General features: G+C 40.1%; 1 protein-coding gene across 8 annotated transcripts in view; it reads right to left on the bottom strand.

Moving 5' to 3' along the window:
* The window catches only part of LOC127569882 (RCC1 and BTB domain-containing protein 2-like), a 114,637-nt gene that overhangs the window by 88,223 nt on the left and 13,221 nt on the right, over positions 1-13,193 (bottom strand). The gene's annotated exons all lie outside the window — the stretch shown is intronic.

The raw sequence follows: 13,193 nt of genomic DNA on the forward strand, positions 1-13,193 counted from the left end.
GCAGTAAGTTCTAGCCCAATATTTTCTTTGTGTATGTCACTTAAATTTTACTCGCACCATTTTGACATGATATGAATCCTTTGAGTTATTCTCAGGCATTTCTTAATCTTATTTAAAGTGATGAATTGATTTGATAAATAAACAGATCCGAATTGCAATTGTGTCTGTTTAAATGGCACGTTTGAGTAACGGGAGTGGGAGCAGCAGGGAGAAGATTTACTTGCAACAAATTTTGAAAAACAAATTGGTAAACTTTTACTTAGTTATAATGAATACACAACCCAGAAATAATGCACCTCACCCCAGTTAGTCCATACCTCGTTTTTGGTTCATTTGAACTGGTCTTTCCTCATCTAATTCTATCAGCATTGCCTTCCATTCTATTCTTCCTCAAAAGCATACCTTGCTTTCTCTTAAGTGGGTCCATACTATTAGCCTCAGCTACTCACAATTTTAGTTTGTTCCATATTCTTATTACTTTCTGGCCAAAGAGGTTTCTTCTGAGTTCTCTGTTTGAGTTCTTGATTTCTACCTTATATTGAGATTGAGCAAGTAAAACTCAAAATTCAAAACTTTAAATATCTGTTAGATCAGTTCTCAGCATTCCCTATTTAGAGAAATTTTTTTTTATTTTTTTTTAAAAGTGTGACACTGGAATCATACTATCAATAAAACAACAGCTGGCTGCAAGAAGGAAATCTGTCTGAAGGTCACGTCAAATATTCATCCAGTATGGGTGTCTGGAGGGCTCTATAATAACAGTACATCATATTAGCACAACCCCTAAAGAAACTAACACCCTGGCAACCATGTCTCACACACCAAGTCTGCAAGTAAATGAAGTTTTGAGATGACATTTTAAGAGGATAAGTGAGTCAAGAGTGTAGGCTATAGGGTTATGAAGTAGAAATATCATGTATACCAGTCAAGTTTTAAGTGGAATGCTTATTGTATCACGAACAATCCAGTTTTGCACTTGGTGTTAACAATCCTTGGACAAACATATTAAGAACCCAGGAACATTTGGATCCTTAGAGTGTGAGTGACAATGTGGTTATTTCCCAGGAATATAGAAGCTATGTGGCATCCTTATGTTAAATGCTCTCATGAGTCACTTCAGTGACAAATGGACATTGCGTATAATATATAACTAGTATTTTGTTTAAATAATTCAGGGGCATATGGTTCAACTATTATTTTGAGTTTCTAGTTCCAGTTGGTTTGAGGCATGCTGCTTCATCATTAGTTTTGAAACAAATCTTTAAAGACCTTAAGGATAAAATGTGCTGGTAGATTAAAAACAGTCAGATAATTTTTCACTGAATCAGAATTGGTCTTGTGGAGGCAGGTTTTCAGAGTTTCATGTTCAACCCATTTTTCTTTTCCCTACAAGTCCAGCAAAGTCCTAACACCTGGTTCTGACTGCACAATTACCACAGCAGGTCTCTGGTGAACTTGTTTTTTGAAATTGTTTTATTTCTTATGTATGTTTTGTGCTCACCTAGCAGGCACACATGTGATGTTGCATATTATGAAGCAATGCTACCTTTCAGTTTGGTGTAGCAGTAATTGACTAAGCCCACAATGCGTCAAGACTCGAGAACCATCTCACAATTCTGGTGTTTTGCAGCATGAGTTTTTACTGGTCTTTATTATATCTACATGTCATACTAAGCCAGGACTGCAATGAAGAACATGGATCTTGCATTTTTTGCCCACATTGCAACATTAAGAAAAGGACTGACCTGTCTGCTGGGAAAGTAAGCGGTGATATATATAATTCTGTGTAAATGGTAAAGTCTAACTGCACATTAGATTCTCTTGTGCATCATGAAGTCTGCAGGGGTATTCAATATCTATTTCACCATGGACACGAGGACTGTGCAATTTGTGCACAATCCTCTTAGGTTAGGGTTTAAAATCACATGATAGCCATAAAATTTCTGGTTGGACCAAATCTAGAATACTATGCTAGTTCTGGACATGACACAGAAGGAAGGACAAATTAGCCAAATTTGACGACAAGGATTCAACTGCAGCGAAAGAAAATACAAACTAATGTTGTATCCTTTGAAATTCTATCAGTTAATAATTGATTTGATTTGCAATACATTATGAAGCAACTGATAGGATAGGTAATGGGTCCAATTGAGTTGGCCCAGGCCAGCAATTCATAAGGGAACCATTATCATTCTGTTACATGTGGGACTCGAAGGACCCTGCCTTAAGTCTGGGATGCCAGTGCATCTGTTATTCCATTCCATCACTGCACCCATGTGGAGTTTCAGTATTATGCTGGCGAACCTGCCTTTGTGTTCCTAAACCTGTCAAACCTGGATTAGGATCAGAAACCCAATTCAATTGAATGGAGATTCCCAACCTGCCAACTGAGAAGATAAAGTTCAGTTTATTTATTGATTTTTTATTTTGATATTTATAATTATTTGTTTAATGTTTTAATAAATTGTAATTCATTTATATTTTAATTAATCTTTTTCATGTTCATAATTTTAATTGTATTGGTTTTTAGATGTCACTATACATCAGAAACATAACTAACAGATTTATAACAGAGGTGAGGCTCCACCCCCACCCCACATTTCCTCCTTTGTGTTTTGTACTGTCAGAACATTCTGGCCAGAACATTCTGGCCTCACTACTCCTTACTGCTCGACTCCAGGATTGGGAACTCCAGGGCAATTAGACCAATGCAACTGTACCAGGTTAGTCTGGGCATGGTAAGAGGGCAGAGGACAGATCCAGGCGGTGTGAGGAAATGGGTACTTAGGACTGGTGAGATTTTATTTAAAAATTAGAGCTATGCCTTTCAATAAAGATAATAAGTATTTGTATATGAAAAGGGTAGTAGATGTTCAGCACTCTCTTGAAAGCACAAACTTTAAACTTAAAACTCAATTAATTATTTAGTTAACTGAAGGTATCAAATAGTATGTGAGAAAGGCAGAAATATGAAATTAGGCCATTCATTGGCTGAAATCCCATGGAAAGGTGGAACAGGCTCAAGGGGCTCAGTAGTCCAATCTTCTTCCCATGAATGATAGGTTCCTGTTCAGTTTTAAAACAAACACTTTGTGGTCTTTCAAAAGCAACAGAACATTGGTCTGATAACAAACATACCAAATATGACAACCAACAAAAGTATAATACATTTACTCCTTGTTTATCACATGGAATTTAAAATAAAACAGGTAATAGATCAACTTGTAAAATGGTTTGTGGCCTGAATCTGAAAGATTATCATAACACCTGTCAAGTACATCTGAATGTTTCAGACTTCTCAGATTTCACTCTGTTCTAGGCAACTACAATGGCAAGGGCTCTGTCTAATCACATCCCATGTAACTACATGCAAAGTAGCTGGAATTGACCTTCATATACAGTATGAGAGTATCGAATAAGTCTTTATTGCAAGGTAGGTATTTAAAGCAATTAGTGGCTTCAAAAGGAATAAATCATTTCATTTCAAGAAAAAGGAGAGGTTCAAAACCATAGATTAGTATGATGGATCTTATACCCAGTTTTATTATTTTGGTTGTTGTCAGTGATATGTAGATATGCCAAGTACTTCTGTGACCTGATGCAAGTAATAAGAGCAATGAGTTACAACAAAAAAACTGGTTCCTTTGTTCTGGCAAGCTAGTATTCACTAAACATTTGGAGACATTCTTATAATTATAGACAGGTATTACTCATAAGACATTTCCCTCATCTCTTTAAACATAGAGATAAAAAGTTCTATAACTGCATTAACTTTTTTAGGAACCTTAATGGGATAGCAAGCCATGGTCCTAACAACAAACAAGTAGGTGATTCTGTGGCCACAAACATGACTCCAGGACTAAGTTAATCTCCTTGATGCTGGAGTCAAGGATGTCAGAGAGACTTCAGGAAATTGTGATAAGGGGGAGTGAATAGCCAGTGGTCATAGAACATATCAGTCCAAAGACATGGGTAGGCAAAAGGAGATGGGATCATGCAGATGCTGGGAATTGATGCAAAATCAAAAATGCTGGAAACACTCAGCAGGTCAAGCAGCATCTGGAAGGAGAATCAGAGTTAATGTTTCAAGTCTGAAATTCTTCTTAAGAACCAGGAAAAAGAGAAATTAAGTTAATTTCAGAGATGGAGGAGAGGGATGGATAGGACAAAGGCCGTATCTCTGATAGGGTGAGATCAAAGAGGTTGGAAGATGATTATGCTTATTTGTCTGTTACAAACTGCTCATAGAAGGATTGTCCAACAGAATATTTTATGAAGCTGAATGAGATAGCATGCCAGGGCCCTAACAGATAGGCAATTTTGTGGTCATAAATATGACTCTCCCTGGTGCTAGAGTCAAGGATGTCACAGAGTGACTGCAGAACATTCTAGAGGGGGACTAACTGCCACATTAACCCATTTGGTCTCATCCTATAAGAGATATGCCCTTTGTCCTATCCATTTCTTCCCACCCTTTCTGCAACTTAAAACTAACTTGAAAAAAAGATAGATGGGATGAATGTGTGGCTAGAGGTATGGTACAGAAGGGCAGTATTTAGACTTCTGAGGCACTTCTAGTGAAAGCAGGATCTATACAAGCTGGGAGGGCAACACCTGGGCAGGTCTGGGATTGATATCCTCTGCTAAGGGAGGGTTTAAACTATAGAACAATACACAGGAACAAACCCTTCAGCCCACGTCTGCACCAACCATGATGCCAATCTAACTAATCCCATCTGCTTACAATATGGTCTGTATCACGCTATTCCCTGCCTGTTTTTATGTCTATCTTAATGCCTCAATTATTGCTATTGTACTTCCTTCTACCACCTCCGCTGGCAGCACATTTCGGGTATCTACTACTCTGTAAAAATAAAACCTGCCTTGCAAATCTGCTTTAAACTTCCCCCCTTTCACCTTAAACCTATGCCCTCTGGTATTTGACATTTCCACCCCAGAAAAGGACTGACTATCTACCCTATCTATGCCTCAGTGTAGCAGAGGGAAGGATACCTGAGCAGGGAGTTAGAGAAGAGGGGAAAAAGGGATAGGAATGAAAGAGAAAACAAAAGGAGAAGGCATTTCAGCAACAAACTGACATTCTCAGCAAAGGAGAAAAGTGTTATGTATATAATAAGGAACTAGAATTTTGTTTAAATAATTGAGGGGCATATGATTCAACTATTATTTTGAGTTTCCAGGTCTAGTTGGTTTCTCAGGTATGTTGCTTCATCATTAGTTTTGAAACAAGACCTTAAAGATATGTACTTGTAGTTAAAAAAGTCAGATAATTTTTCACTAAAATCAGAATTCATCTTGTGGAAGCCGAGTTTCACGTTCAACCCATTTTTTTCCCTACAAGTCTAAAGTCCTATCACCTGGTTCTGACTGCACAATTACCATAACACATCTCTGGTGATTGTCGTTCTGAAATTTTTAAATTTCTTATGTTTTTTTCTCCTCAGACATCTTGCTGACCTGGCAGGCATATACAGTATGTGATGGTGCATATTACAAAGCAATGTTACCTTTCATTTTGGTGTAGCAGTAATTCAATAAGTTCTCATGCATCAAGACTTAAGAATCAGCTCACAATTCTGGTGTTTTGCATCATGATGGTTTTCACTGGTCCTTATTATATGTACATGTTGTACTAAGCCAGGACTGCAATCACTAAGGAATGGACTGACCTATCTGCTGGGAAAGTAAGCAGTGATATACATAATTCTGTGCAAATGTTAAGGTCTAACTGCACATTAAATTCTCTTGTGCATCATGAAGTCTGCAGGAGTATTCAACATATCCTACTGATATCAACATGAACACTGGAGAACTGTGCAATTTGTGCAGAATATAAAGTATAAGGTCAGGGTTTCAAGAGGTATTATACCTATAAAAATCCTGGTTTGGACCAGACCTAGAATACTTAGGTAGGTCTGGACATGACACAGTAGGAAGGACAAATTGACAAAATTGGATGACAAGGATTAAATTGCAAGGAAAGAAAATGCAAACTAGTGTTGTATTCCTTGAAATTTTAAGCAGTTAATGGATGATTTAATTTAACATTGCAGGACCTTAAGAAGCAACTGATAAATTTAAGTTTTATTTTAAATTTTACTTACAGCGTGGTAACAGGCCCTTCCGGCCCAATGAGTCCATGCCACCCATTTTAAACCCAAATTAACCTACCTGTATGTCTTTGCAATGTGGGAGGAAACCCACGCAGACACAGGAGAACGTACAAACTCCTTAGTCAGTGACAGGAACTGAGCCCCAATAATGGAGTGGATAACGGGCCTAATTGAGTTGGCCTAGGCCAGTGATTTAGAAGGGAACCACAGTCACAGCTGCCCGCAGGTAGATAGATACATGCTGGACTCACAGGACCCTGCCTTAAATCTAGGATACCAGTGTATGCGTCACTGCATTCCATCACTGCACTTGTGTATATTCAGTATTAGGCTAGTGAACCTGCTTCTATGCTCCTAAACCAGCCAAACCTGTTATGGGATCAGAAACCAATTCAATTGAATGGGGTTAGCAACCTGGCAACTGGGAAGATAAACTTAAGTTTATTTATTTTGTTATTCATAATTATTTGTGTTTAATGTTTTAGTAAATTATAATTCATGTACATCTTTAAACACTTTTTCATGTTTATAATGATTTTAATTTTGTTTTTTTTTTAAATGTCACTGTACATCAGAAACATTTAATAACTCTAACAAACTCTTGACAACTTGGATCAAGGTGAGGCTCCACCCCCCAGTCCTCCTTTCTGTTTTAGACTGTCAGAACATTCTGGGGTTGTGGCCTTAACAATATGCTAATCAAAGCCCAGTCATGGCTGAGGCCTCACTACTCCTTACTGCTTGACTCCAGGCTTGGGAGCTCCGGGACAATTGGACCAATGCAACTGTACCAGGTTAGTACGAGCATGGTGAGAAGCCAAAGGACAGATCCAGGCAGTGTGACGATTTGGGTACTTAGGAATAGTGGAGTTTTATTTAAAAATATGAGCCATGGCTTTCAGTAAAGTATTTGTATATACAAAAGTTGTCAGATGTTCAGCACTCTTCTTAAATGCAATAGATACAACATCAGTTATTAATTTAAAATATTTAAAACTTGAAATTGATGCATTTTGTTAACTGGGGGTATTAAATGATATGTGAGAAAGGTAGAAATATGTTAGGCCATTCATTGGCTGAAATCCATTGAAAGGGAGAACAGGCTCAAGGGGCTTGGTAGACTAGACTACTCTTCTTCCAATAACTGAGATTCCAGTTCAGTTTCCAAAAGCAACAGAACATCGGTCTGATAACATAAGCATACCAAATATGGCAACCAACAAAAGTATAATACATTTACTCCTTGTTTATCACATGGAATTTAAAATAAACCATTTTGCAAATTGATCTATTACCTGTTATGTGGCCCAAATCTGAAAGATTATCATAACACCTGTCAAATACATCATCTGAATATTTCAGACTTCTACTCAGATTTCACTCAGTTCTAGACAACTACAATGACAAGGGCTCTGTCTAATCACATCCCATGTAACCACATGCAAGGTAGCTGGAATTGACTTTTGTACCTGACCATTAAATAATGTAGTCTTTATTGTAATGTGGTTATTTGAAGCAATTAGTGTTTTCAAATGGAAAGAATCATTTCAGAAAATAGTAAAAGTTCAAAACCACAGGTTAGTATGAAGGACTTTATATCCAGTTTTATTATTTTGCTTGTTGACAGTGTATGCTGACCCACAAATGACCTGTGTCCTGATACAAGTGATAACAGCAATTGAGTGACAAAACTGTTGGCAAGCTGCTAGGATTCCAAAAACATTTGGAGATATTCATATAATTACAGACAGATTTTTATCATTTGCCTTTTGAGTCATCTCTTTAAACATATTTATAGATTAACAATTGTATAAGTGCACAAAATGAACCTTAATGGGATAGCAAGCCATGGTCCTAACAATAAACAAATTGGTGATTCTGTGGCCACAAACATGATTCCAGGATGGTAGGTTATCTCCCTGATGCTAGAGTTAAGGATGTCAGAGCGACTGCAGGACATTCTGAAGAGGGAGAGTGAATAGCCACTGGTTGTAATACATATAAGCACCAAAGACATAAATAGAAAAAAAGATGAGATCTTCCAAACTGAATATTAGGAGATAATTAAAAAGTAGAACCTCAGACAGTAAGATTTTTAAAACTGCAGATGCTGAAAACATGACAAAGTCAAAAAAAATTCTGGAAACACTCAGGTCAGACAGCATCCGGAAAGAGAATCAGAATTAACGTTTCAGGTCTGAAACCCTTCTTCAGAACCAGGATATAGAGAAAACAAGTTAGTATCAGTTGCAGAGATGGTGGAGAGGGATGAACAGGACAAAGGGAACATCACTGATAGGGTGAGATCAAAGAGGTAAATGTGGCAGTTAAAGGCTGATTATGCTTCTTTGCCTGTGTTAGGTATTGCTAATAGTAGGATTGTGGGACAAAATATTTGATGAACCTGAATGAGATAGCAAGCCAGGGTCCTAACAGGTATTGACAGTGGTTTATTATTGTCACTTGTACCAAGGCACAATGAAAGACTTGTCTTGTATACCATTCATACAGATCAATTCATTACACAGTTCATTGAGGTAGTACAAGGTAAAACAATACAGAATGCAGAGTAAAGTGTCACAGCTACAGAGAAAGTGTGGTGCAGGTAGACAAGGAGCAAGGTCATAATGAGGTAGATGGTGAGGTCAAGAGTCCATCTTATCATTCACGGGAACCATTCAATAACAGTAGGATGGAAACGGTCCTTGAGCCTGGTGGCATGTACTTTCAGACTTTTGTGTTTTCTGCCTGATTTTGGGGGGGGGGGGGGGGGGGGAGAGAAAAGAAGAGAGAAGGTCCCAGGTGGGTGGGGTCTGATTATGCTGGCTGCTTTACTAAGGCAGCAAGAAGTATAGACAGAGTCCATGAAGGGGTGGCTGGTTTCTGTGATGTGCTGAGCTGTGTCCACAACTCTCTGCAGTTTCTTGCGGTCCCGGGCAGAGAAGTTGCCATACCAGGCAGTGATGCATCCAGATAGGATGCTTTCTATGGCACATCAATAAAAGTTGGTGAGTGTCAAAGGGAACATGCCGAATTTCTTTAGCCTCCTGAGGAATTAGAGGCACTGGTGAGCTTTCTTGGCTGTGGCATCTATGTGGTTGGACCAGGACAGGCTACTGGTGATGTTCACTCCAAGAACCTTGAAGCTCTCAACCCTCTCAATCTCAGCACCATTGATGTAGACAGGAGCATGTCTACCACCCCTTTTCCTGAAGTCAATGACCAGCTCTTTTGTTTTGCTGACATTGAGGGAAAGGTTGTTGTCATGACACCATGTCACTAAGCTCTATCTCCTTCCTGTACTCTGACTCATTGTTATTTGAGATATGCCCGCTATGGTGGCATCATCTGCAAATTTGTAGATGGAGTTAGAGCAGAATCTGGCCATGCAGTCATGAGTGTATAGGGAGTAGAGTAGGGGGCTGAGGACACAGCCTTTTGGGGCACCAGTGTTGAGAATAATTGTGCCAGAGGTGTTGCTGCCTATCCTTGCTGATTGCAGTCTGTTGGTCAGGAAATCAAGAATCTAGTTGCAGAGGAAGGTGTTTCGGACTTTGGTGATGAGTTTGCTTGGAATTACAGAATTGAAGGCAGATCTGTAGTCAATAAACAATAGTCTAATGTATGTGCTCCAGAGATGAATGTGGGGCCAGGGATTGGCATCCACCATAGACCTGTTTTGACAGTAGGCAAATTGCAGTGGGTCAAGGTTGTCTGGGAGGCTGGAGTTAATGTGTGCCATGACCAGACTCTCAAAGCACTTCATGATGGTGGATGTCAGAGCCACCAGGTGGTAGTCATCAAGGCACGTCACCTTGTTTTTCTTTGGTACCAGGATAATAGTGGTCTTCTTAAAGCAGGTGGGAACCTCAGATTGAAGCAGGGAGAGGTTAAAAGTGTCTGCAAATACCCCCACCAGCTGACCTGCACAGGATCTGAGGACACGACTAGGGACACCTGGGCCAGATGCTTTCTGCAGGTTCACTCTCCAGAAGACTGATCTTACGTCCTCAATGGTGACCATGGCTTCGGTCATTAGAGGCTGTCCAGGTGGGTGGTGACATATCAGTCCCTTTCTATTCAAAACGTGATGCCACAAGCTCATCAGGAAGGGATGTGCTCTTGTCGGCGATGCCGCCCAACTTCATTTTGTAGCTTGTTATAGTATGTAAACCCCATCACAACTGACAGACTCCCAGAATTCCAAGTTGTGCTCATACTGGCAAGGAGCACTTATTCCAGTTTTGAAATGCTGAGCAACTCATCAATTGTCATACTACTGGTCGCATCTCATTGCTCGAAGGTTCGGGCTAGGCATCACACGTTGGAGAGTTGGAGAGCACAGGGCTTGACACACCGAGAATCTTTAGAGAGTAAAGACCTGAATTGCTATTTCCCCTGATTTCCTTAATGCCCAAATATCTATTGATCTGAGGCAGTTGTGCACTATCTGACATATTCAACAGCCAGCACAGCCCTGAAGGATGGACTTGTGGACAAAGGCCACCCTCCTGTGGCCTTTCCTCTTCCTCCATTCTCCCACCACTGCAGCTAGGCATCATTACAACAGCTATCATGGAGCAACAAGTGTAGCGCAGAATGCCATCAGTCACCTGACAGTGAGTTTCCAGTGCATTCATCAGTCCAAGAGGAGATAATAGCTGTTACCCAAGTACAGTCAGGAGGTCTGGAGCATGAGATCCATGAAGAAGCAACAAACTCCAGCAGGAAGATAAAGAACAAAGAAGGGTCAAGAGGGATGTTTCTGCACAACATTAGGAGCTTCACCATTCCTCTGACTGAAAGAAGGCAGCAACAGCCAGACAGACCAAGATCAGGTCAAATGGACACATGTACACACAGTCACATGTACATCGAAACACAGCAAAATGCATCTTTTGCCTAGTGTTCTGGGGCAGCCTGCAAGTGTCACCACACTTCCAGCGCCAACATAGCATGCCCACAACTTCCTAACCTGCATGTCTTTGGAATGTGGGAGGAAATTAACACCCGGAGGAAACCCATGCAGACACAGGGAGTACGTATTGATTCTGTTATAGAGAGATAATTCTCATGTACACATTCTACAATTCATACATCTCCCTGCAGAATAAGAGGCCCTTTCCAGATTGTGTTGTCTTCTTGAGTACACTGCACAAATAAGTATTCAAGAAAAACTGGATGACATGAAAAATGTCACAAAAATAGCTTTGCAAACCCACTTTCGTTCCTTGTGACACATCTATGAATTAACTCCCGTTCCTATCATTTATATGTCTTACAAGGACAACTACTTCCTGATAAATGACATCTCACTTAAAGCATTTCCATCTCCACACAAAATACACTTTCCTCAAAGAAGGTCCAATCTGCAAACATTAACAATGGTTATGCATTTTTATGCATTGGCCTACTGATCAAGATCAATGGTGGATATTTACCACGGTGACCAAAACAGCTCAGAGCAGATAGATTAGGAAATGGATTCAAAGGTTAACATTTCAAGCCAGTGATGTGAAACTTACTTGACTCAGATGAATCAATTGACTTTCCTAGAATCACGATAAGAAAGAACTAATGAAGTCTCAGAAGAATAAGGATGAAGTTTTACCCTGTTCATAACAATTAGATATGATCACTTTATCATCATATAATCCTGTTCATGGAATGACTAATGCTCTCTCATTTATACAGTACGTTACTTTTAATCCTACACATTAATGACTGCTTCAAGAGAATGGTTAGCATTTCTCCTCCGACTCAGCTGTCTATGATCAGAGCAGGACTTGTCTCATGATTGAGGGGTGTTTGAGTGGGAGTTGTATGCCTCTGCTCCTGCAGAAGAGGGTTGAATTCCTGTGTATATTATTTCTGCTGGTGCAGGAGAAGAAGCTATTCATACATGGCATCCCACTGCTCCAGCAAGAGATCAATCAGCTCATGTGCAGTCTCTCTATTTGTGAAGGACAGCTTGCTACTGACACGATGCAGCCTTTTGGACCTACAGAACTGCTAGCTGTTCATGAGGAAGATCTGTGTTCTTTAAGATAGAAATCTGCTCATGAATGGCATCCATTTCTCAATAAGGACAGCAATCTCCCCAAGAGAGGCACCTCTCAGTAACCTGTACATTAATGACCTGTTGCTGTTCCTTAGGACCTCCATTATGCCCCCATATATCAGAGACCAGATCTCCAGATGAATCAGGCAGCCTGTCCGTCTCCATGGCATCTGTCATCTGAGAATGAGTACATGCTATATCACAGTACTAACATGTAGGGGATGGATTCCTGGAAGTAAACAAGGTGGATTTTTTGTGTCAGTGTGTTGAAGAGCTATTTGGGGAACAGGCTATATTAGGTGTAGTACTGCGTAACAATAATTAATTGATGATCTTGTTGTAAAGTGGTCCCAGGGAAAGAGTGGGCATAATATAGAACTATAAATTATGTTTGAAAGGAATGTAGTGCAACTCCTACTGAAGTAGAGCTGCTGGCATATCTTCTTTGTGATTGCATCGATGTGTTGGGCCCAAGAGATCCTCTGAGACATTCATGCCCAGGAACTTGAAGCTGCTCACCCTTTCCACCAATGACCCCTCGATGAGGACTGGTGTGTGTTCTCAACTTTCCCTTGCTGGAGTCCACAATCAATTCCTTGGTCTTGCTGATGTTGAGTGCAAGATTGTTGTCATGATGCCACTTGACCAACCAAATTATCTCACTCCTGTGTGCCTCCTCGTCACCATCTGAGATTTTACCAACAACAGTGGTGTCATCTGCAAGTATATAGACGGCATTTGAGCTGTGCTTAGCCACAGTTGAGTGCAGAGAGAGTAGAGCAGTGGGCTACGCACACAGCCTTGAGGTGTGCCTGTGTTGATTGTCAGGGAAGAGATGTTATTACTGTTCAGCACCGACTGGTCTCCCAGTAAGAAAGTCATGGATCCAGTGGCAGAGGGAGGTACAGAGTCCCAGGTATTGAAGCTTGTTTATTAGTACTGAGGGGATGATTATGTTGAACACCGAGCTGTAATCAATAAACAGCAGCCTGTTTTGT

This window comes from Pristis pectinata, chromosome 4 (genome assembly GCF_009764475.1).
Source record: "Pristis pectinata isolate sPriPec2 chromosome 4, sPriPec2.1.pri, whole genome shotgun sequence".
Classification (NCBI taxonomy): Eukaryota; Metazoa; Chordata; class Chondrichthyes; order Rhinopristiformes; family Pristidae; genus Pristis; species Pristis pectinata.